This window comes from Triturus cristatus, chromosome 9 (assembly GCF_964204655.1).
Source record: "Triturus cristatus chromosome 9, aTriCri1.1, whole genome shotgun sequence".
NCBI classification, from domain to species: Eukaryota; Metazoa; Chordata; class Amphibia; order Caudata; family Salamandridae; genus Triturus; species Triturus cristatus.
The window spans coordinates 1,189,085,813-1,189,110,511 of NC_140592.1; the positions used below are offsets into that span (position 1 = coordinate 1,189,085,813).

Here is a 24,699-nt window from a genome sequence, read left to right on the forward strand (position 1 = left end):
TAGTTCAAAGCACTCTGTTCACTCACATTTCTTGAAAGTATTTACGAGGACACATTTGCCAGAGCTGGAAATCTCTTACCCATGTTTCATGCTTGTGGTGCTGGCGAGAGCGGTCCTTCGTGTGCTTAAAGGACCCGTGAGCCAATACCTAACAAAGCCTAGAGAGACACGCGTCTGGAGTTTATTTCAGCATTTTCTCCCCAGGTTGCACCGGTGGTGACCTTCAGCACCAGGGACAGCGCTGGAGTCTTATTTGGCTTCCAAATCAACCAAGAACTAAAATGTGCCCATTCAGCTCCGTGGGGTTCAGCAGAAGGCTTGTTAAAGGTAAATTAGCGCGATAACCAGTCTTACCTACCAGCGCCCGACCCTGCAGCATCTTTGTGAAGACTAAGCCAGTGGCTAGAGGAAACATCCTTAGGTAAAGTCCCACAGCCTCCGCGATTCGTAAACCTTGCTTTCCCTTCAGAAAGGGTGCCCATTAAGGCTAGAGAATGCAGGGTTTCACTGTCATTCATAATTTAAATGTCCAAGGTGTGTAATAAAAATATTATTTTGAAACACAATACTTCTAGCTCACACTCTCTCTTTGTGGATAGCGCGCCTATAAGACCATGTATGCGCTGCCTGTTTTGCAAGACATACCATGGACTTATCAAGAACATAGAGCGGCATTGAGGCCTTCAGTGGCTTACCACTTGTTAAGGAGCCCACCCATGACTTAACATTGGTCGACTTTCCTGTCACTCATTTGCCTGCTTCTTCTTCGTGTCCAGGCTTGTCAATCTTGAGTTTGTCCCTTGTATGGATCATAGCCGGTTGGCTCGTCTGTGTCTACTGCTTGCTTTCCAAGCACTCATTTTTTGTTTTGGATTAATCACTCCATGGAAGTGAATATGTTTTCCAGCTGTCTCCCTCATGCATTTCTCTCCCTCTGCACTCCTGTGTTGCTCTCTGTCGCCCCTGTGCTCACCCCACCCCTCCAAGTTGCGCCTGCCTTTATGTACTTACCCACACTGTTGCTTTCTCGCCCATGTCCTTCTCCTCCCCCTGCCCTTCGTGTTGCTTCTCCCACCTGAATCTCTCGCCTGTTGCTTCTCCTCCTAATCCCTGCCCTCTCTGAGTTACTTCCGCACCCCTGTGTTGCTTCCTCCAACATGCAAGTGTGTAGACCTCCCCTGCACTTCAAAAAAAAAAAAACACTTTCACAGTACTTATTTTGTTTAATTTACCGATTCAAGTCAGTAAATTTAAAAACTGCTTGCGTCATTTTGTAGGCACACAAATAAGTCATAGCACGTTTAATTTTGTTTATTTTTTATAGCCTTGCTGCATAGCATTGGGGTTGCCATGAAGCAAGGCTAAAAACCACTGGCACAGCCAATAGGTCCCAAAGGCGAGACTTCTTGGCTTTGTCAATGTTTGTTTTGATCATGCTGACAACTGTGTTGTATTGTGCTTGGTGTCAACGTGCTCGCCAATTCCCACCAGCTATATATGCTTTGACTGATAGGTCGCAGCTCACGCTACGGAGTCAAACAGCAGACTGGCCTTGCTAATCTACTGTACATCCGCGGACACCACTGTTCCCATTCACATGGTGGCAATCAACTGCTACCCGCAGTCACATGGTGGTAACCACTATTCGCAGATACATGGTGGCAACCACTACCCGCAGTCACACGGTGGCAACCACTGACATCCCACACTTCCATCACAACCCATTTGGTTGTGTGAATGTAACAGGATGAATCGAGAAGGTGCAAAAACCCAACTAAACTGCTATTCGAGGAGCCAGTCCATAAATGCGACTGACTCCATGGTGCTGCGTGACAAAGCGTTATTTTGAATCTTACTGCATATTTGTTTTATTGGTTTAGACTTCTCCACCATAACCTGCCTCCAACCACAGCTCTGTTAGAGGGGCCACCCTTTAACCTCCCCACCAGGGTGGCACCTGCTACCCTTCCATCGGTCACAAGGTCCATTCATACCATCCCACCAGCTGTTCTCCACCTATTTACCCAGTTATGCTGTGCCACTCTTAACAGACCACACCACCTTCTGTCATGCAGTCTCACATGGTGTCACCCTCTGTTCACTAGCGACACTCTGCTATTATCTTACCAGTCACGTGGCAGAACCCACCTCCGTCCCCCTCAAAAATTAATGGTACCACCAGCTGCCTCCAACCCCACCCTCATTACAAAGCGCCAGTATCCCTATTCCCTCCAATCAAACAAGGGCATCCACTTCCCTGCCATAAGGTGCCACATGCTGTCCCACGCTCACATGCCGCATTCTGTCCATCAGTTATACGGGGCAACCCCTCTGTCCACTTGTCACACACAACATCCTCCTTCCTCATCCCCAACTACCCTGGCACAGGTTACCTCTTCCCTCTCAAGGCATGCCATACCACAGTATGATACCACCGTGGAACACTAGTCACCCTGGTCCGCACACTCCCATCCACTCAGGTGACGAGCCACCCTCTGTCCACAAACCACACAGTGCATGCACTAGGCCTTAGTGACAGTGCCATCTGCTGCCTTCCATTCTCCCACAAACTCAAAACATGTTTTTTTAGTCTAAACCACACCTTTACACTATTTCAACATTCACTTAAAATTGTTGCACAATACCAAATGCATTATGTTATGTTATAATATTTCTAAAGCGCAAACTGTTACCCGAAGGTGTCCTGGCGCGATCTACAGAGAACCCCTCGAAAAGCTCACCGAAAAAGCCACATATTACACATTAAACATCCAGGTTTTTAAGGCTTTCCTAAGGATTACAAAATTACAAAAGTTTTATACCACTTATTTAAAACCACCATAGTCTATGAATTAGTGTTAGAGAAAAATAAAAATAAGTTCATTAAGTACAAATAAACACAGTGGTGAATGTATCCACAAAGTGCCACGAATACCTGTTCCGGAGTTTCTGGCGCCCCAGCAGTCTTTGCCTCCACTCGTTTTCTAGCATCAACCAGTATCCTACTTAAATACGATGATTCATTTAATTTATGTTCAATTTAATTTCCAAACCCGTTTACCATACACATACATTCACAGCTGCAGTTTGTAATGTGGTGAAAACAACTAGCTGTAACTAAAACGGTGGAAGGGAGGGTCTCCTAATGCACAGCTGCTGAAATATACTTAAAGGCTTCCATTTCTCTTCTAGACCCCTCACTCCCTAAGGCGTTCAGTGCCAATAGTCTGGGAGTAAACCTTGGCAGGCGCCTTGCCCAATACAGGCAGAAGCAGCTCTGCAACCTTCAGTCTAATACTGACCCAATTACTGGAACCAATCATGAGCTGACCCTACAATTCTGCAAATGTGTGTGCCACTTGTGACGCTAGCCATAGGTGGTCCTACCAAAGAGGCACCATTTGTTTTTATTGGGTTAGGACTTCTGCTGCCTTGCTCGGCCTGTTTTGAAAATAAATGGACATTTTTTGGAAGAGACATTATTAAGGTGTGTTAAAATGACGAAATAGTGTAACAATACCGCCATCGAATGGTCCACATAATTAAGTAGACCGTGCAACATAATTTGGCTTCTCCATTGCTACATAATTCCAGTGTCCTTGTCAGTACCACATCATACGCTGTTCCAAGGCCTCTCTGCGCTGATCAGTTTCTCAATGCCTGGCAGTAGAGCCCACTGGGTGCTGCTACAAAGGGGAGGTAGGTCCAGAGCACTGCCCACCATAATCGGTGTCTGCAGCTTCCCACCCTTATTATCAGAATGGCATCAGACCCTAGCACCACAAACTTCTTCGCCTGCTAAAATCAGCCGAGCCTAGTGGCATGGAGAGCACTGAATGTGAGAGAGAAAGCCAGAGGGGGTGCAAAGCTCGGTTTGGTCAAACTGGCCCAATTCTGAAATGCGGAACATGCTAACTCTGAAAATGTTCTGATATTCAACCCTTCATCTTTCGTGCAAAGGTACATCGAGTTCAGTTGACCACCCATGCACAACTAAGATCTGCGTGCAAACACCAGTACCAAATCAGCACCATGTTACCCACTCCTTTACATTGGTTCTACTAAATAGAGAGCGTCAGGAGCTGAAAAAAAGACGGAAGCACACATTTACTGTTCTTGGTAAAAGAATTACATGCTTTGGTTGGACAGTGAGATATGCGCTTCTTAGGTTGTACCTGGGGTTCCACAGTCGTGTGCATGTGTGTGTGAGACGTGATCTTGCTAGTTGATGTGAAAATGTCACTGTGTATTTCACTGTATAACACTGTATGCAAACTATAAATGCCAAAGTTCCACTACTGTAGCTATATTCTATGCGTGGAAGTGTACCATTGATGTCATAAGTTTATCCAGAGCTCACCTCTTTGTACTAACACTGGGAGTTTGTTATGTAGTAATATAGCATTTGACCATGTGTATTTATATCTGTTTACCACAGGCTCCCTAAAGTGAGCTCCGCATTCACTATGTTCCACTGTAACCCTCTTCTGGTGAGTGGCCTGACCAGAGATGGGTATTTTGAGCACTGGCCATACAGTAGTAGAGGCATATTGAGAATTTCTGATTGAAAATTCATCATAGCTCACTGCAATTTTGCACTAGTCCAAGAAAATATTTGCCTGTTATAGCAGCCAACTAAAGGAGGCACAGAAATTACTAAAACCATTGATGCTTTCAACTAGTTGTCTCCTTTGGTAATAACTACGAAAGCCAAGGAAAAAGAAATGTGTATAGATTTCTGGCATTTCAGTAGTCATAAGTAAATGAGATACACAAGAATGTTTCTAAATTCACGGAGCCTAGAAATGCTTTTCACAATGCTAATAAAATAGAGTAGGATTATGGGCTACAAGTGGAAAGAGACTCCTACTGGAGAAAATAGACCAAGAGGATTCTTGATGGTGGAATGTAAGAATGAGGAGAATGAGACAGAAGGAAGGACAGTGTATTAAGCACACTTGGCTCCTCACTTATATGGAGGATGACTCTCCCATAAGCCCAATGAGCAACAGCCAGCAAATCGTTTTACGGACATTAAAAAGCGACCAGGGTTGAGATCTAACAACAAATTAAACAAATCTGTCAAACTTCAATGTCATGAAATGGATGATGTTTTTGATGCACCATTGCTTTCAAATTTCAATACAGCCTTTTCTCACTTTATATTACCTTTTTCATCCCTTGAAAAGTAGAAGAGTCAAGTTCATGTACTGCCTCTTTCACAACGAGACCAACGGTTACTGGTGAGGTGAGCGGTAAAAGAGCATGAATAATGTCTAGCATCCTCCATTCCTACGCTGAATTTATTTTACAATAAAGCATTTTGGATTCACTCAAGAGATGCGTTGTTCTTTCTGTGCACCAATGTGTGTATCAAGAAGTGAGACTTTGGATCTATCTGGAGTGAACCATTTTGTTCATTTGGAGTAAACTTCTGTGTAGATTCTGGGTATACTATTCCGTCCATAAGGTGTGTACCATTGCGTCTAGAATGCATGCATTTGTCAGGAGTGTACCATTCATTTGTCCTACTGGGATGGGCCTTTGGTTTCATCAGGAGGTGCATCACATCAGGAAAGGCTACCTCCAAGTGCATCAGAAGGTGTATCATTTTGCAAATCAGAGGCTGATGCAGAGGGACAGGATTGTGCCTAAAATGCAATGACCCATGTGACTATCTGGAAATAAGCTATTTTATGCTCCAGCGATGTGCTGCTGCATCTATTGCGGGGTGTGCTATTGTGTCCAGAAAAGGGGTTACATTGTGTATATTGAGTGTAGAACTAGACACTTTAGAGATGTACTATTCTGTCTTTTGGGTGATGTACCAGCGAGTCTGTGTGGTTTGGGATTTGCCGGTTGCACCATGGCCCCTATGAGGGGCTAGTATATGTGGCCACGAGGCACATACCCTTGAGCCTACCAGGGGGGTGAATCTTTACAGCTATGGGGTACACCATGTCTCTATCCTTAACTTGCAAACCCATTTTGTCCACCAGTCACCTAACTTCACAGATAAGCTCAATCCATTTGGAGGACAGCAACTGATGTCCCACACTAGTGCCCGAGAGGTACACAGACTAGTCTAAATGGTGCCTCCTCAACGAGGTGAACTGCAGTTTGGTGAAAGTGCTTTACAGGCATGGAAGAGAATGCTCCATGCTACATGAGCCTACTACATCTATTGGCAATCCCCAGCAAGCACATGGAAAAAGCGTTCGGCAAACTCTTAAGTGATGAAGCCAGAGAGCACCGTTAAGATTGATGTTTTGTAAAGGTTAAGAATGTGATATGTTTAATAATATTAAAAATGTTCAATTTATCATTGCAGAGCGCTGCTCCACAGGGCAGCATGTTTACACTATCTATGGTCTGAGATTATGCAGCGGTGACTGTGGCGGGCTACGCTCCGAGACGGTGATATAAGGCACACGGTCCACGTGGCCAACTTCTGGTCCAAGGAGGAAAGTACTGAGTAGGGACGTAAACCGGCCGATCTCACTCAGAAGAGTGGAAGCTGGCATCCGCACCGCTCAGGACTTTTTCAGCTCCATGTTTCGTCTACATCCAGCGGTGGCGCTGCAAGCTCTGCGTAGTTCGAAAGGATGACGGAAAAAAAAAAATAATAACACGTTCGCCATCACCCGCCAAAAGATCCTACATGCAAAGTAGGAACAGAAGCCAAAGGTCTTGGACAACTGCCCTTTCCAGCACTTGCAGGAATCAATGTCCAAGCTCTGCTCTTCAGAAGACATGGATTTCCAATAAGAAAGTTATTTACCTGGCAGCATTATTCCTGCTCCGGGGGTTACAACACACTCTGAGTAATCAATGTGGTCGAACACTTTCCAACACACTTTACAAAAAGTCTCCCAACTTCAGCAAACCTCATTCCATTCGGAATCCTACGCTCTGATGCGGTGGAAGATTTCCCGGCTGCCAATGCATTCAGCATTCATTATCTTTATTTCGACCTTATAATGTCATAAAAGAGATCACAATACAATAAAAACAAATCATTACACACTACAATATAGCTTCCCCGGCTGCCAATGCAACAATATCCGCTCGTTTTTTAAAAACACAGAGTAGTGTGGTCAACAGGTATTGATGTGCTTCCCAATGGCTGCCTTGCAGATTTCCATCAGGACTGCGGCACTGCCAGCCTTACCCTATGCGGAGTCAGCTCTAGGTGGTCGTGGAAACGAACAATGTCCCCCAACTCACTTAGCGGCCTTCTGACTTCACGCATCTTGCCCTTAAAACTTTACTCTGTAAATCACAGTTTCCGCACTGTGCTGATGTCTTAGGTCCATTTCAATAAGAGTGATGGCAACAGCAGTGACATTTAAGTGTAAAGGTGGATAAGAATATACAACTAGCAAAAGATGGTTTACAAACGAGAACTGATGGACTAACACATTGATTCAACTGAAATTTTTTGAGGCAGAAAATCTATGTTCAGAAAGCTACCTATTTGTAAAAAAATACTGCAAACAAGGAACTGGCAAATAAAGAAAATCGCAATTATGCAGGTTACAAAATCCTCCTTCAAAGAAGAGCGATTTAAATGACTTCTACACATAGGTTGACATGGAGCACTCATTAGCCTAGTAAGTATAAAATTAAATATCTGAACCAGAGGGGCCATGCATTCAGAGACCCTCGCTATATGCACAGGCGTGAAGCCAAACCACTGGCTGTTTTCTGGTTTAACAATTATTTTTTAATATATATCCTCTTTCTTGAATGTAAAATTAGGCACTGTTAATGCATCTTTTACTGATTGCCTTCGGACAGGCGTCGCCCATTGCCCTTTTCTGCAAAATGCTTTGTTGTAGAGGCAACTTCTCTCCACAATCAACTCCACAAGAGCACAATTCAAAAGAGGAGGAGCTTCCAGCAATAGTGTGCAATAGCTGGTCACTTTCTTGATCTCAAAGAGAATAAAGTGACCGTTTTCTTGGTCTTATTTAAAAAAAAAAAAAAAAAAAAAAAAAAAAAAAAATCAACACAACTCTTGTCTCCACCAACCAGGAAGATTCGAAATCCAACTGCAGTTGAAAGTGGACTCCCTTAATGACCAATGGTCACCTCCGTAATTTGGATGGACAGCAATTAAAATGTATCCGTCTCTTCTGTCACCCGAGGAGGGCAGAACCACAAAATACGAAGGGACACATGCCCTTGAAGAGCTCACTAGTGCAAGGAGTTCACCACGGGGCAGAGACATCGAAATCCGAACCTTCCACATCCACGGAGCAAGATCCGCGGGCCGTCCTCTACTCCTGAGGGCCAGATCTACACCTGGGACTAGAAGTTTCAGAAGGCCGAAAACAGACTCCATTGTTCCCAACAAAAGCTTGCAACTTGCTGTGAACGTGTTTCTTGTTTGACAGCTTTTTAAATCTGTGCACAAATTGGAAACCCAAGCACCAGGCTTCTGTCTGAAATCTCCTGCCGAAGACATATTAGGCTCCTGCCAATATGTTCAAAGCCAAACTGCTTAGATCCTTTGCTTAATGGAAATGTAATGAACATGACTAACCAATTCTGTTCTGCATAAACTGTGCAGGACCCTTATGTGCTAGAACTGAATAGGCAGATGATGTCCAAGAAAACTCAGCTTTGGGGGCCCTTTCAATAGCACTATTCTGCAATAAGGCGTGAACATAGGCTTGTTCTGCCTTTAGGGTGAGGTGTCCCGTGGTTTCAACACAAACTGAACACTAATTGGACTTAACATCCCCCGCTTCCCAACTCCGGGGGTCTGGATCACCCCCATATTGTGCGAATCTTCGCAAGGGCACTGCGCCACCCCCAGATGGCTCGTAGCTTTGCTTGCTTTCTTACAGGCTACCAAGCCCACTTAAAGGGCTGCCCCCCACCCCAAGGCCACCGATTTCCGGATCAAGGAAACCCACAGCAGGAGTAACGAATACACTGAAGCTACTTCAGACCAACATGCTGGACCACAAAAGGCACCTGAAGAAGGGGCATCCATTAACCCATCGCTTCTCTGGGTTCATCCAGAACAATATCAACAAGACACAGATGAGGGATAAAGAAAAGTGGGATACACACGTCAATAACAAGGCCCCAGATGCACAAAGTAAGCACCCACCCATATCAAGCTCCCTGTGGTTGCAATCAGGAGGAACCATACTTTCTCACATGACACATCCAAAGAAGCCACAAATGGACCTTCACAAGCTTTGCGTTCCTTCAAGATATGACTGAGGAAAATAACAAAAGAAAAACAAGCATTGGCATAGCCAATAGGTCTCGCCTTTGGGACCTTATAAGTGTTTAGCCATGCAACAGTTGCGTAACTAAATACTTATAAGGTCCCAAAATCGAGACCTATTGGCTATGCCAAGCGGCCTTGCGGCCGCGAAAGTGAAAGTGTTCGCGATCGCGATCATGATCAACATCAAAGCGGCCTTGCGGCCGCTAAAGTGAAAGTAATTGCGGTAAAACGCAGCGCGCGCGCGCCCGCGCACATGCACTGTAGCTCTAGGCTGGCCTGGTAGCACTTTTTGGAGCCCTCTCAATAAGTCTCGCCAGACCAGCGCATGCGCTGGGTCAGGCGAGACCTAACTAGCATAGAGTAGGCCACAGGAAAAGCATCACCCGGCATGAAGAGGTCTTTAGATTTCACACACATAGACCTGAAGAATCCTGGGAAGGGAAGCAGCTTGCTTTAATAATTATAAAAAAATATGCCAAATACTCCAGTGGACAGTTTCTCCTCTTGACACAGTATTAAACAAGATTTTGCCATGCAATCACCCGTCACCATACTCTGTCGGATGATGACGAATGCACAGTAGGATGACAGTGCAATTTGTCGGGCGCCCGGCATGTCGGGTAGGATGATAAGAATACAAGGTGGAGCAAAAGGAAGACTCCCAAAAGGAAGACTCCCAAGAGGAAGACTCCCAAGAGGAAGACTCCCAAGAGGAAGACTCCCAAGAGGAAGACTCCCAAGAGGAAGACTCCCAGTACATTGCCTCCAATAGCAGCTTTAGTCCACAGTGGCTCACCACATTCATCAAAACAAAACTCAGTCTATCTTGATCACAAGACCAACCCTGTTGGATCGGTTGTGGTCCGTTTCAGTGTTGCACTCATTTGGCACAAATGAGGGACACTCGTATCAATCCTCTAGACCACTGTTGCACACAAGTGGGGATGCCAGAGACGGCGTGTACACAACTGGTGCGACCAAGGGTTCCATCGCTCAGTCTGGCCTCAGATAGAGTAACACGGGGTCCTTTGGGGCTTGCGTGCTGTAGGGAAAAGCAATTCACACTGAAGGGTTTGGGTACCAGTTCTCAAATCAGGCCCATTTGGCACATCCTTAAATAGCCGCTTGAAGGTTTAACATCAGAGATGTGGCCAGGATCCTGAGCCATGGCCGATCAAAGCGAGCTCCGGAGGCTGGCAAATGCTGGTGAATTAGATTAGAAACCTCCTTTCAACTGAAAACGGATCAAACCGAGAAAAGAAACCCAACAACTTAATAAATAGTGTTTCTCGAGGATTCAGAAATCAGATTACTTCTGACACAGGCTAGCTTTTATGAACACCAGTAAATAGAACAATAAAAAACAAGGTTCTCAGAGGAAAACAAACACCAGACAATAAAGATAAAATGACTGGAAAGACCAAGGCAGGTGCTCTCTGCTCACAAGCCGCACCCTCAGACACTAACCAACCAGGTTTTGTCTCAAAATGACTCAGTTTTCTACTTCAAAGGTCTCAGGAAAATGTTTTGTGGTTTATAAATAAAAAAAGGAAACCAGTTGTTTTCGGTTGAAAGTACTACGAACGTGTTTACTTTAAACAAACAAAAATGAACCCTGTAGGTGACAATGAGGCTAAAATACATTTTAGGAACAGGAATAAGGTGAATTCTAAAATAGCAACAGGATGAAAAGTAATGTTCCTGAGCATTATTTAATATTGTTTAGTAATGTATTAGTTTAATAATGTAAAGTAATGAGTAAAAATGCATTTATTCAGTGCAACCAAAGAGCCGATGGTAAACAGATATGTTTAAAAAGATCAACCACACTTTATTTAGCGCTGCTTGTCTATGGTGAAATGATCAGAGGCAAACCCAGGACGTTGACTTGGACCTAACCAGCAAAAATGCCCCCTGTCGTCACTGGCTGGTCAGCTAAAACTGAAATAAATACTCCTGGCCGACTGGGAGCTGGAGCGCGGTCCTGACCCATTGAACTCAATGAGTACTGGGCCGCTGTAAACGGTTCTTTGAAGAGCCCACTATCTGAAGTTCGCTTCCTGGAGGCTGCAGGTGTGTGCTGGTCTATGATCACGCGAGGCCTCTTCTGCGAGGCCCAAAGCATCCGCAAGCCAAAGAAGGACTTCAGCCAGATCCAGGACCCGATGCCTTGGCAGAGAAGGTTCCACCCGAGTGAGGACTCTCGATCCGTCTGCTGACCTCCAGGAAAAAGCTGGAGAGGCATCTGTCTGGCCAGATGGTATCCAGACCAACACTAAGAGACCCTCCTAGGATGGTGGGCACTATAGTCATGCAGTCAGCCACAGTCAAACGGGTCGGTAGATCAGGACTAACTAAGACACAACAGAAAAGACTATCTCAGCCAGTACGATGGCCTTAAGGGCAGATGGGCAGCCCTAAGATGTGACCTCGCCTACGGTGCACACCGAGCATGCAGCAACAATATCCCCATTTCACCTTGGTCCAGCATGGCACAAGGGTCCAGTTATCGGTTGTCCATGCACAGGATCCAGCAATTGTGAACTTGGATTGGTCCTTACAGAAATATAGGATCTCCTTAATGAGCAGCCCAGATGCGATCAAATCATCAGGAAAGGGACGAAAGCGGGTAAATGACCCAGTGGCTTATCTCAGTCATGGGTCACCATCACTCATTGCATTTGGCCTGTGATGCTGATTAAGTAGGAAGACAGCGACCCTTAGAGAGGGTGCCCGGTTCCACGTTTGCCTTAACTGGTGCTTGTTACGATTGCAAACTTCTGTGCTAAACAATGGACTAACCTTCAAAATAAAACCTGCCTCACCGTGGTCAGAGGGAGCGGGGGGGGGGGGGAGAGCCTCTTTGGCTCCAAATGCAGGCCAAATGATTCTCCAAGTATATTCATGTGATGGTCACGCACAAGGAGAAGGCGTACGGTGGTCAGCTGTTCCTGCTTACTTGTGGAACAAGGCGCTCTGTATGGAATGAATGTCCTGGGTGGTAGGCATAGGCTGTCCAACATATACAAGGGGCAATGGAGTTGAGACCCCAGGGCGTGAAATTGTTAAGCACAAGAGAAGCAGGGTACAGTCCACAACATATTCAGAAAAAAAACGCTAACGACAAGTGTGAGAAGTCTGGCTGCCAGTTCGGAATACGAGACAGCTGTGATGATAACACACTTGAATTATGTAAAATTATGTAAAAGTAGGGAAAGAAACCCGCAGAGTCGTTTTAAATACTTAAAATAGACCACAGTTAACTGTTGAAGTGATTTTTTAATATTCTAAAAAAAAATGTTTTACTTCTATTTGCGGCAACCCAACAAGCACTGAAGTATCCCGGTTACAACGAGGCTTGCCAAACCCCTGCAAAGAGCACATAAAGGCACCTCTGTGGCTAACCAACAGATAATTCACACTACTACTATCTCTCTCTTAGAAAGAATACCTGGCTACAAGCACAACACAGACATGCAGCAACCCTGAGTCACAAAGGCTCCCACGATGGTCAAAGGAAATTCATGAACGTCAGAGGAGATTTTTAATCAAGAGCTAATGACCGGCTAGGCCAGCAAGCAGCAATGTCTCTAGTATAATTGTGCACGGTATTTTCCGTCATCTTTTTATTGGAAGGATCTTTCATAAGAAGCCGCATTAGTTAGACTGACCACTATCGACACTGAAATTGCAGGCGCGCTGCATGCTATTAGTGCATGTCAGCAGTGCAACGTGGCCTCCCAACCTCAAGCAGCTGTGAGGAGCAAAAGGCACCATCTACACTGGGTCCTCGAGCAACTTAATGACACAGTACTGGCATTTGCAGGAGATACCCTCCTCTTAATTCATTAGGAAATACTAATATTTCTACCGTGGGCAGAATTTCTGCATTAAGAAACGTGGGAGCCTTCCACGCATGGTTCTAACTCTACACTGAGCCTTTGGAGGCAGCTGTTTTCCCCCCAAAAAAATGTTGGTTACTTTTTCATTAAAATTCCTATTTAGTTCTATCCCATAAATTGGTTAGGTTTTTAAGTTGAAAAAAAATCCTATTTTGATGTTCTAATTTCTTTGGGGACAAGGAAGGAGATCAAAAGATAGATCTCAATGGCAATCTTGTTTGATGTGCAACTTCATACTGGCTTCTGGAATGAGACAAATAAAGAAAGAGGCTGAGAAGCTGTAGGTTAGTCCCACAAAGTATAAAGAAACAATGTTCATATTTTAATTTTGTGTAAACGTAAAGCGTGTAGTTCCCTGCTAATGCGTAATCCAATTAATTCTACTCTGCATAGAGACGCTATAGCTGTATTCCTACAAGACGACTGGACCTACGTGATCCAGGCAGAAACCTGACCCGTGGACAAGGTCTGAAACTAAACACTCCTCACTACCTGAAGAACAAATAAACCTTCTTCGGCAGGTGGAGACACCTTCCCAGCACCAACAATCTGGAGCGGGAACACTCGGCGGTAACAAAGCGTCTACCCACACAAACCCAATCCCGCTCAGGATTTCCTTCAATGATCTGGAAGGACAGCCATTAAAGTATCACATGACTCCCTTTTTCACATCCTTCAAAAACAACCCACAAACTCGCCTAGTCTTCAAACTGTTGGCCGCCTACTTAATGGCGCTTTTGCATTCTCTCGGCAAGAAAGCCAGCTACCCTCCATGCCACTTTCAGCTCACCGGGAATCCATCCAATGGCTTGCTCGGATACACACTAATTTCTCTAAATGTAACTTATTTTATGTCCTTCCAAGCTGAAGCTGCATCTGCCCGCCAACAGGTGATATACATGTACAGTTCTCCTGGCTTTGACCACTGTAGCGTAGACAGTAAATATGTACATGTATGATGTTTACATAATTAGTTTGCAGCTAAATAACAACACAAAGAACACTACAACATCACCTCGTGCTTGGACTGCACGCTAGACGGAGAGTTTCCTCAGCATGAACTGAACCAAGATTAAGAGAATTGTAATGGAATAAAGTACGCCCTCTGGCTACTCGGCACCGCTCTCCCCTTGTACCGCCCCCTCAAGCTAAAACAAGCATTAAAAAAGCAATAGGACTCGCCTTTCATTAAGTTAAAGCCATTTGCTTTGCTATACAATACCATCAGTAAAGCAAATGGCTTTAACTTCATCAAAGGCGAGACCTATTGCATTTTCAATGCTTGTTAAATTGTGTCTCTGTCCCTTAGCTACAGTCTCAGCTTCTTTTGCTTTCATCTTCTACATATAGGTGGAAGATCGCTGTTTATATTTAGATTCAAGTGAGATCTTGATGCCTCGTCCCTAACTGCACATGCCTGTCGGCATTCTGTGGTTGCACGAAAATCAGTTGGAGGAAATTAAATACAAGTGAAATGGAGGTAAAGCAAACAACCCAAGAGGAAGCAGAAAGGCAAGTGTTAAGAATTCTAAACAAGCTTTGGCAAAGCAAATAGGCCTGTCTATTTAGTCGGCCAATCCTTTTTTTCTCCATTGGCTTTAACATTCCAAAATGGCCAACAATGCGTCAAAATATATGCAAACTGTGATACATGTGTGGCATGCAGATGCTTGATTGGCCATCTGGAATGGGGTATCTTTTTAAAACTAAAGCTATACTGAGATGGCTACCAATGTGCACTCATGCGCTGTCACGTGTGTCATTGTTGCGATGTATGCATGTGTAGTGATGCACCTGTGGCCATTATGGCAGTTTTAATTTATCGCTCTAGGATGGTGGACACCATTTTAGAATGTAAATTAAACAAAGTAAAAAGTAAATCATGCAGCAGCACAAAAAAAGGAAGCAAGACGCATGGTGGCAAAAATAAAAAAGATTTTTTTAAATATGAAGAACAGAGCTACCGGAAGTGGGGGTGGGGAGTAAATACAGAGTGCGCTGGGGACAGAGGAGAGACAGCAAGGAGAAACGTGCGCTCCAACAGAGTGCTGAAACATAAAGACATGGTATTTTTGCAGGTGTACATTTAAAAGCAGCCAAGCCGAGGCTTTTGTTTTTCACACTATCCAGAAGACTTTTTTTTTTTTTTTACAAATGAGCATTTTTTTTGTCAAATTAAATAATAAACTAATGCCTTAGCAATTCAAACTTGTATAAATTAAAAAATAAGAGAATACTTGGGGTTTACTAAGAGCAAACAGCGGAAAAAACGGTCTACTATAAAATGAGCTGCATGTTACAATCTTTACTCTAATGGCACCATATAATATAGAAAAGTGTCGCACTATAGCACACCTGCTCTAAAGAGTTGTGTAAGGAGAGAGCAAAAGGTTCTGAAATGACGGTTGAATTAATTATAGATTGCAACTTCTGTACAACTACGATTGATATATTTTCCAGATGGCAGTTGGAAGTGACAAAATCATGTTTACAGTGACACTGCTAAAGGTTCTAACAATTTTCTGAGCTTGTGCGTAGGACAGCATAAATCATACTTTTCATATGGTCTCCTATGTTGGCGATGCGGACAAAGAAGTGTTGGTGAAGATACACAGAGCAACATTTACTAAAGCATGGAGGGTCAACGGTACATGAGCAAGAGGCTGTAACAAAATAACTGACAACACCTATATAGGAAAGAGGGGTGATGCAGGAACAGGCTTGGGATCAATCAAAGAAGACGGTGGCAGATGAAACAAGCGAAAGCGCCGCCAGTGTGAAAAATAGTGCGTCCGTCTCACACTGCGAGTAAAGCATCCAGTCCCCGGTGCACATCTTCTGTCCGTCCGCGTGCACATCCGGAATCCGTATTAATTCCAAAAGGCCCTGGCACGGCGAGAGCATCGCATGCGCTGCTAATGCCAGGCGAGACCTAAACATGGGGACACCATAACTCAGACCGGTTTGGTTCATAAGTCAGTGCAGTGGGTAAAATGATCACTCTCCAGCTCGCCCTACTCTGCAGCCAATCCCGCTTCTCCAAATGTACCATTGAGTGGAGCTAACACAGCCCTCCTCATGTTCCACCTAGAATGATCATCTACATGCCTCCCCAAAACGCTCATTGGCAGACTGACCGGGTGTACAAAACCAAGCAGCCAAAATGGGCCTCATATGTAAACAGGACCACATCCAACCTGGTCTAAAAGCTCTTCGCTGGCTACTAGTGAAAGCCACGATCAAATGCAAGGTCCTCTGTACAGTCCACAAAGCCTACTGGGGGAAAAGGCCCAAAAATGTGCACTTCACAACACCCCAGCCAAGAGCCCCCACTCATCCGCGGTTGGATTCCTTCAGCATTAGAGCAGATGAAACACTGAGGGAGGCCCCTGGGAGTACAAGTTCAACACCATCAACCCCCAAGCCCCCGCCCCACCCCCAAGCCCCTGCCCCCGCCCCCAGCGCCCCAACCCCCCCCCCACCGTGATCAGAATCCAATCACAAACGCTTCAAGGAACTCCTGAATATTTAACAATTTGGACTGGCTTTCTAAAAGGATCTTCCCAACTCTCATGGGCCTCGTCGCACATCATCAGCTCTGGCCCCCACTTCCTGGCTGGACACCTCCTTTCCCAAAATCGCTCTCATCACACTGCAGTGTTCCTATTTCCTCCAACCTCACTGAAGGACGCCAGAAGTTGCACGCAGCGCATTATGACATTTTTATGTAAATAAATAAATACAAAAAGCGTTCCAACATCCTCTTGATTATGTCCGCACCACAGAAAAATGTAAATAAACAAAACAGCATCAACAAAACACAGAAAAAATGACATTGCAGGTTCCTGTTAATGTAAACTTCAACACAAACGAGGCGTATTTTTTACACTGCCGATGCATGCGAGCAGACAATATTCACGGCCTCACAATCAATACTGCACTTTTGGAAATCCGTGCCTCTGTTTTTATAGGAGCATAATCCGCTTTGCAAAGCAATCTGCTGGTATAATGTGCAGCCCTCGCTGTCGTTAAATGCAATTACATTTTTATCGTCTCATTCTAGTGCTGTCCGGGCGATGCCTTGGGCCCAGAGTTATGGCTGTATATAAATAATAAATGCACGGCTTTGAGGCAGAAAGTTACAGCTCACTCAGCAAGGGGGCGGATATGACCCCAGTGGCGCCCTCCAACACTCCCCAGCGAGATGGGCCCCATAGACTCATGAATGACCTAAGCACAGACCATCGGCAGTGACCAGCCCACCGCCCAGGCCAGCGTCTGCAGCACCACCTCAGGGATGGCGGCATCCTGGATTATTACATTGCAATTGCATCTATATAGCGCTTACTGCCCCGACGAGGGTTCGAAGAGCTTTTCGACAAGTAGCACTCTACTCCGGAAACCAAAAAGGGTTAGAGGAGAATTTATATAGAGAAATATGAAATTAATTCAGTGGTGGACATGCGTGTCCGTTGCTGGATTGAAAAGGATATAGTAGTAGAATAGGGTGTGGGGTGAGTCAAAGGGAGAGGATAAACTGGGAAAGGTATAGGGTGAGATATAGGGCAGCGCGTTAGAGATGTTGAATTAGGAATAAAGTAATAAATATAAAGATGCATAAGCACATGGAAAAGATATATATATATATCCATCAAATTGATTCCTTGTCACAACGTGCTCACAGTTGGTGCTGGCACGTAGGGGGAATCACACTGTTGTCATTTTTCTTCATCAAAAAGGAGGTATGCCGCACTCCCGGTGCAATAAAAATCATACCTCTCTGATGAAAAAAAAAAGAATTGTAATATATATATATATATATATACATATATATATATACATACATACATGAATTTGGAAGGTAATATATCTACATTTGAGTTGTATATAATAAACTCAGACTTTGATGTACTTTAAGACAATTTTTTTTTTAAAAATTCAATAGTGAAGCAATTGTAGACAAAGTTATTATAAAAATTTACTTATTTATGCAGTGACCTGTAAACAAGTTAAACAAAGAATAATAATAATGTAACCATAGGTAATATGTACATTTGTTAAGAAGACCTAACAAATATCTATATATTTATATGAAGACAAAATGTAACATACTGTTAGTAGAACGTGACCTGAAGCATTCACACCCACACTGTGCGAGAGGTTTAACCTTCAAGTAAGAAGCAAAACAAATGCTTTGACTAGCACAAAATAGAGAAAAAATAAATCATTAACCAGAAGCCCTCCTGAGTCTCCTGTCTAATCCACTGACCTCAGCAGACCTTCCCTTGCTGCCTCGGTAGCAGGGATGCAGGGGTTGTGTGATGCAGGGGTTGTGTGATGCAGGGGTTGTGTCCCCTGCTGTCCATGGGCACAGTGCTGATCACGACCGTTTATCAACCAGGTACTAAAGCGTCTAACTTTGATGTGTACCATGAAAACGGAAAGGCGGCCAGCAATTAATGATTCTTTTTTTCCAGCAATAAAATTTGATAGGTTATCCATGGATTCACCCTCTTAGATTGAATACCCTTCACTATGGCAGGATTTTGCACATTTTATGAAAATGTACTAAAGTCAAATACACAAAAATGCAAAAGCCCAGTACAGTCCACAGGATAGCGCCTCGACTCAGGGTCAGGCGCGTCCTCCATGCAGAACAAGATCAGGGCAGCCTCAAGCCGGGGGTGTGGAAGGTCACAAAGATCCTAGTACAATCCCCGCTTAGAAACCATCAACTCTAATGGATGCACCACTGCCCTAGATGTAGTTTGCACAGCAACAGCCAAGAGGAAGAAAGATATTGGAAAGCACCGTCACTAAGGTTGAATTCCGACTAAATCTATTCCAGAAGTTAAGAACTGTCCTCATCTCAATGGAAGGAGCTGGTGTATGGCGATGCTTGGCTTCACAGCAGCATCGCTAACAATTTGAGGAGGTTTAGATCCCTTTTCGGCTCTTTTTTCTGAAGACTTTAAGAAGTCAATGAAGTAGTACACAAGTGGAGTGGATGTGGCACTTCTGAACTTTTCCCAGTAAGACCCTGTGGATGTATCCACCCTCATATCTAATCTCCAGAAATCAAATGTTTTAAAAAAATTTACAAAACAAAGTCCCACTACTGCACATAGTCTACGTAGCATGGCCCCTTCTTTTATGCTTCAGGGCACCACCAAATCTCAGCCTGTCCTCTTAGAATATTATACACGCGGCCAACATAGGACAGTGCGTGGAGGATCCACTAGAAGAGATACTGTCTCCTGGTGGGTGACCACACGCACTCATACAATGTCCTCTCCTCGCAGCTACCATCTCAAAGACTATCGTTGGAAAGGGGAAATAAGAGGTCCTCAAATTAGGTAGTATGCATAGCTAGCGAAAAAGTATCACACACACACACACCTACACACACACACACACACACACACCCACACACACACACACAACTGTCATGACAAAGTAGTTTAAGAATCAAGTAGAGGGGGCAAATATGAGGTCAATGAATACCGTGATATGTGTAGGCCCAACAATGGCAATACCAATAAATGCAATGTCAACATGTGCCATAACCTGAGCCCGCACAACCGTGCTAATACAGACAGTACCGGTATCAATGTATACCATAATCCATGTACGACATTGTTTTTTACCAGTAAAAGCAGTGTTGATGTGCGTCATGATCTAGGAATGGAAAACTATGTCAATTCGAGTAAAGACAATATCAGTGTACACGATAACTGTAAACGCAATGTTGAGAATGACACCAGCGACTGCCACATTATTTTCAGGAGTTCCAGTGAACCTGCATCATTATCATCGGATTTAGCAAGGTGACCTCCCCATCAACCCAGAGTCACAGATACATGGTCAGACAGGCCATGCGACCAACGGCTATTAAATAACAGTTCACAGGTGGAGTCTCTTAACCCAAAGACAAACGCACGCCCAGGGAAAATCGATCCCACAGTTAGATAGTTGCACCCAAAACAGGTCCAAGGGAATTGGCCCCAATAAAACGGGTTTAGCCAAAGGCTCGCATTCCCAAAAAATACCAAAAGGCTAGATACCACATGTAGATAGGAACACTCAGCCAATCAGGACACAACATGCACACCACACGTAGTCTTGCCAGACATCTAGACAGCATTCCTCAATGTGTTCTTGTGTTATACTTGTGTGACTTTATAACCATTTAATGCTGCATTGTTCAATTATGCTTCTTATGAATCAACTCATGTACCTCTTGTAAACGTTATCACATAACATGTAGAGCGCTCTGATACCTTCGGGTCTAGCTAACGTTATATAAAACTCACAATAATAATAATAATTATACACACTGGCCCACATTGCCTCTCTCCGAGGTCGAGAGCCATCTGTGTCCTTATCAGATGCCCAAACTTGTTAATTTGTGATTGAGATGCTTTTTAGGAGTGCAGAAATTACTCTATAATGACTTTACTGTACCTCACAGATGTATCTAAATGTCAGCCAAAACTCTGTACACCGTGAGACTTTCCTCAGACGCATTCTGTTGAGGCTCTCCCAGCTGCTGCGTTTAATTACCTACTCGTCCATCTTTTGCCAAATGCCTCTTGTCTTTTCATTTCTTTAAGATAAATTCATAACCGAGCAACACTATTAAGCAGTATCCAATCGGCAGGAGGGTTGCTTGAAAAGGCAAAGAGAAAACCATTCACATATCTGCAGATTTACACAAAAATGAATGTCTCACACTACAGATTACAGAATGGAGATCAAATGACAGAATCAAGTAATGACAGTGGTAAAACTCCTTGAGCCGAGCTATTGATTTTAACCAGTGCCACATAATTACAGATGTAACACACTCGCAACATAATAATCTGCTGCATAGCTTGCAGATATTAACAAAAACATTTTCATAGCTCTAACAGATCAAAAGTTACAAAAAACACTGGCACAAGTGTTGCCCATAGAGGCAGTTTCTTTCCATAGGTTGATTGGTCATCTTTCGGTTGCTGCACTTAGGTGTTTAAGTGAAACCTTTCCCACAGTGTTGACATGTAAAATTGACCAAATAGTGTAGCAATATTGTCATTAAATATTTCAGAGTGTGCAGCACCATTTGCCTTTTCTTGATAAAAATGTAGTCAACACTGCTGCATAAGAAGGTCCTCCCCGGACGCATAATTGCAGTGGCCCTAATTATAACCTACAAGTGTCACTCAAGTCGGTCTGTCTCAGACTGGGACATTGCAAAGCCATCCTGATGCAACACGCACAAATGATCCCTTCAAAGACATTTGCATGAAGTCTATGATATTATTATAGGCCGCGACAAATCATAAAAATAGTACTAGACCTGCAGGTTTAGTGACTTAAGTAATCAACTCAGCCTAATTATAATTCTCTTGACCCATAAACTGGTTTCAAAATATGTGATCCTGGGCAAATATTTTAATTCACTGAGCTGCCGATTTCTTCTTTATCACATGAGAGCACCTTCAAAGACGCAAGTTCAGCCTGTCTGCTGTACAAAAACACTTTTGTTTGATTTAATAGACTAAACTTTTGCACTATATATAATACAAATCTGGCCACATATAGGACACACATGAACGCTGACTTCCCTCTTAGGTCCATTAACTGCATTGTCATCAGGTCAGAGGCAGGAATGTTTCTCAAATCATGTTTAAAAACTATCACTTTTAATAAATACATACTTGAAGCATGAAGTTGTAGAGCACTTATTTGCAAACAGCAAATTTTCAATTGAAATGGCCACAACATTTCTCACTGACGGGGTTTTACTGATAAAACTATATAGTGTATACTGTTTGAAAATTGAGTTTCTGCAAATGTTTGTCGTTTGCACATCAGCAAGAAAAGTGTTCTGATTTATTTTGCTCCGATTTAAATCTTTATTTGCACCACACTTCTGAATTTTAAAAAAAAATGTTCTTTCGCAATTCCTGATATATTTGAAATACTTGTACTATTCATTTACAAGTTGTTTAAATGTGTATTAGAAAAAAACTGACATCTTACAGCCTTTTGTTTCACAATGAATGTCAGACAGCTCACTTGACAATAAACTTACTTAAACTGTAATAAGAGAAAGAAAAGTAAAGACCATTTTCCAGGATAAGATAGGAAACAATTAGTAAAAAGACAAACTGACATTTGAACTCTGTCCTTGAACAGACAGCAAATGTGTCAAGTTAAAAACACGTTTTCACTTTCTGAATTAACAGAAAACCTGTTCCCTTTCAGCTTAAGTTCACTTGACAGAACAGAGGTGTAGGTGATAAAAATAGCTTGGCCGGATAAAATCTGACTAGCAAGTGGGCAGGTGGATTTTTCATTTTTCAAGGCCTATATTACACAGAGCTGTCCAGTTCAAGGATCACTGCACAGCGCAAAGTAAATAAATGCAAGATTGAATCCTGGTGATCAGGACCTACTGCCTGCCCAAAACTACAGTTCATTAAATACTAATGGGGCTATCCCAGAGAAAGTCAAGGGCCTGGGAATCTATACAGTATAAACAACAATTGGTCCCGACGTATCTTTTCAGCACATATAGGGTGCAAAATTAATTCAAATGGTCACACATAGTGTTATTTTATAATTCGATTGTTGTCACACAAACAAAAGACAATTGTTTTTATGACAAAATCTTAAATAGTTATCATGAAAAACAGTATTCAATCAATCATTTATAACAATCGTCGGTTGTCAGAAAAGGAGTGAGAAAGGAAAAGCTCATGCGCAATGTGATCGTGGAAAGAACAGAAGGCAATCAGAAAAAATAAAGAGCAAAAATATATCCTATTTCCTATCATACAACACTGGTTGGATAGGATGATTTTGTTAACCGAAACAATGTTGAGCCTGGATACAACATCAATTCACTTTTCTTTGGATGATCTCTGGTCATTGAACCAGGGTCGAAAAGTAGTAATGTAGGCTAGAGAAAGAGCGTTGACATTTCAACTCGTCTTCCGAGATAAGGGTACTTACTATTTCTGCCTGCGGGTCTTCATTAGGACAAAGAGGACAGCCGTTATATAAGCCCGGACAATTCCATAATGTATATGCTGTCCAAGTAGGATATTTCTTCATAAGTATAAAAGCAATCAAAGGTGGCCCCCGACAGAAATAAACGGGAGGTTCCCCACGTTGTTCCAAAAAGGTTCAATTGCAGCAAATTATGTGGCAGGCGAGATCACTAGTCTAACGTTATCACAGGCCTCCTCCAACCAACAACCCAGCTTACATCACAGCCCTCCAAGCAATACCCAAGCTTACATCACAGGCCTCTTCCAACCAACAACCCAGCTTACATCACAGCCCTCCAAGCAACACCCATCACAGCTCTCCAACCAACACCTCAGATTACATCACAGCCCTCCAAGCAACACCCAGCTTACATCACAGCCCTCCAAGCAACACCCAGCTTACATCACAGCCCTCCAGCTAAGAACTCCAGCTTACACCACCTGTTAAACTTATCAAACGGAACAACTAGGGTTGTTCCTGGCATATTTATATATTGCCCTGCTTTTGTTCTCAGTTTGGCCACTTCCATCAGGGAATGGCACGTCGACATTATTAACACCACTTTTGTTCATTTTTGCATGTTTTGCAATCCAATTACTTCGCGCAGGTCGAACCTGTGATCTTGCTGTAACTGGGGGGGGGGGGGGGGGCAGGCCAAGTTAGAAAAGGAAGTCTCAGTGTGGGGTGAGTTCTTGCAAGCTTTACTATGCAACCGCACAGAGACTTACTTTTGCTGCAGGGGCAGAGCAGGAATTCCCTGGCAAAGCAAAACAATAAAAAGAACAACAAACTGAGAGAGACAATGCCACTCATCAAGGCAAAATACACTTAAAATAAATGGAAAAGTCAGAGCTCCAGGGATGTGGTTATTCAATGACAACGTTTAGAGTTTGTATGGGAAAATAATAAAACTCTAGAAATCGTAGCTCGCGAGTCTCAAGTCCCATAAACACCAGTGTCCTTCAGATGAGAAATGTGGCCTAGCAGCGAGTCTGTATCCCTATGAGCAATGTTTCCAAATTCTGGATTAATCCATTCTAACACTGAAAACGGGGGTAAATAACTTTCTCTCTTCGCCTCCTTTACTTGCCGGCTAATAAAGTCCACCTACGAGCAAAGTTAGCAGCCTGAACTAGCCTTGTTAGACAGGCGAGACGGAGTGGCCATTCTGGATAGAACATAAATGAAGAAGTGTAGCTATGTGTAAAAACAGATATTTTCCCACCCATATACAATGCCCGTGATGGGTGGCTGGGGCAACCACAGCCTTACACACAGCTGTAAGTTTCAGCTGCAACCACTATTCACGCTCCAGTCACAATTCGGAAGATGTACAAAAAGTATTCTCCAGAAACGTCTGCAAACAATCAGAAACAAACTCACGCCAGCTCGACTACCATCCCTGCGACCTCCCCTCTATCCCTGGAGTCAACTGGTTTCTTGAGGAGGAATATGTATTGTGAGTTTGTCGACTAGCCCTTAGATTTAACATAAAGGAGCACTGCT

At 43.6% G+C, this 24,699-nt stretch overlaps 2 protein-coding genes across 15 annotated transcripts in view; both read right to left on the reverse strand.

Annotated features, from left to right (window-relative positions):
• PACS2 (phosphofurin acidic cluster sorting protein 2) overlaps window positions 1-24,699 on the reverse strand; it is a 456,225-nt gene that overhangs the window by 331,511 nt on the left and 100,015 nt on the right. The window lies entirely within an intron of this gene.
• LOC146799603 (uncharacterized) overlaps window positions 1-24,699 on the reverse strand; it is an 889,638-nt gene that overhangs the window by 226,707 nt on the left and 638,232 nt on the right. The window lies entirely within an intron of this gene.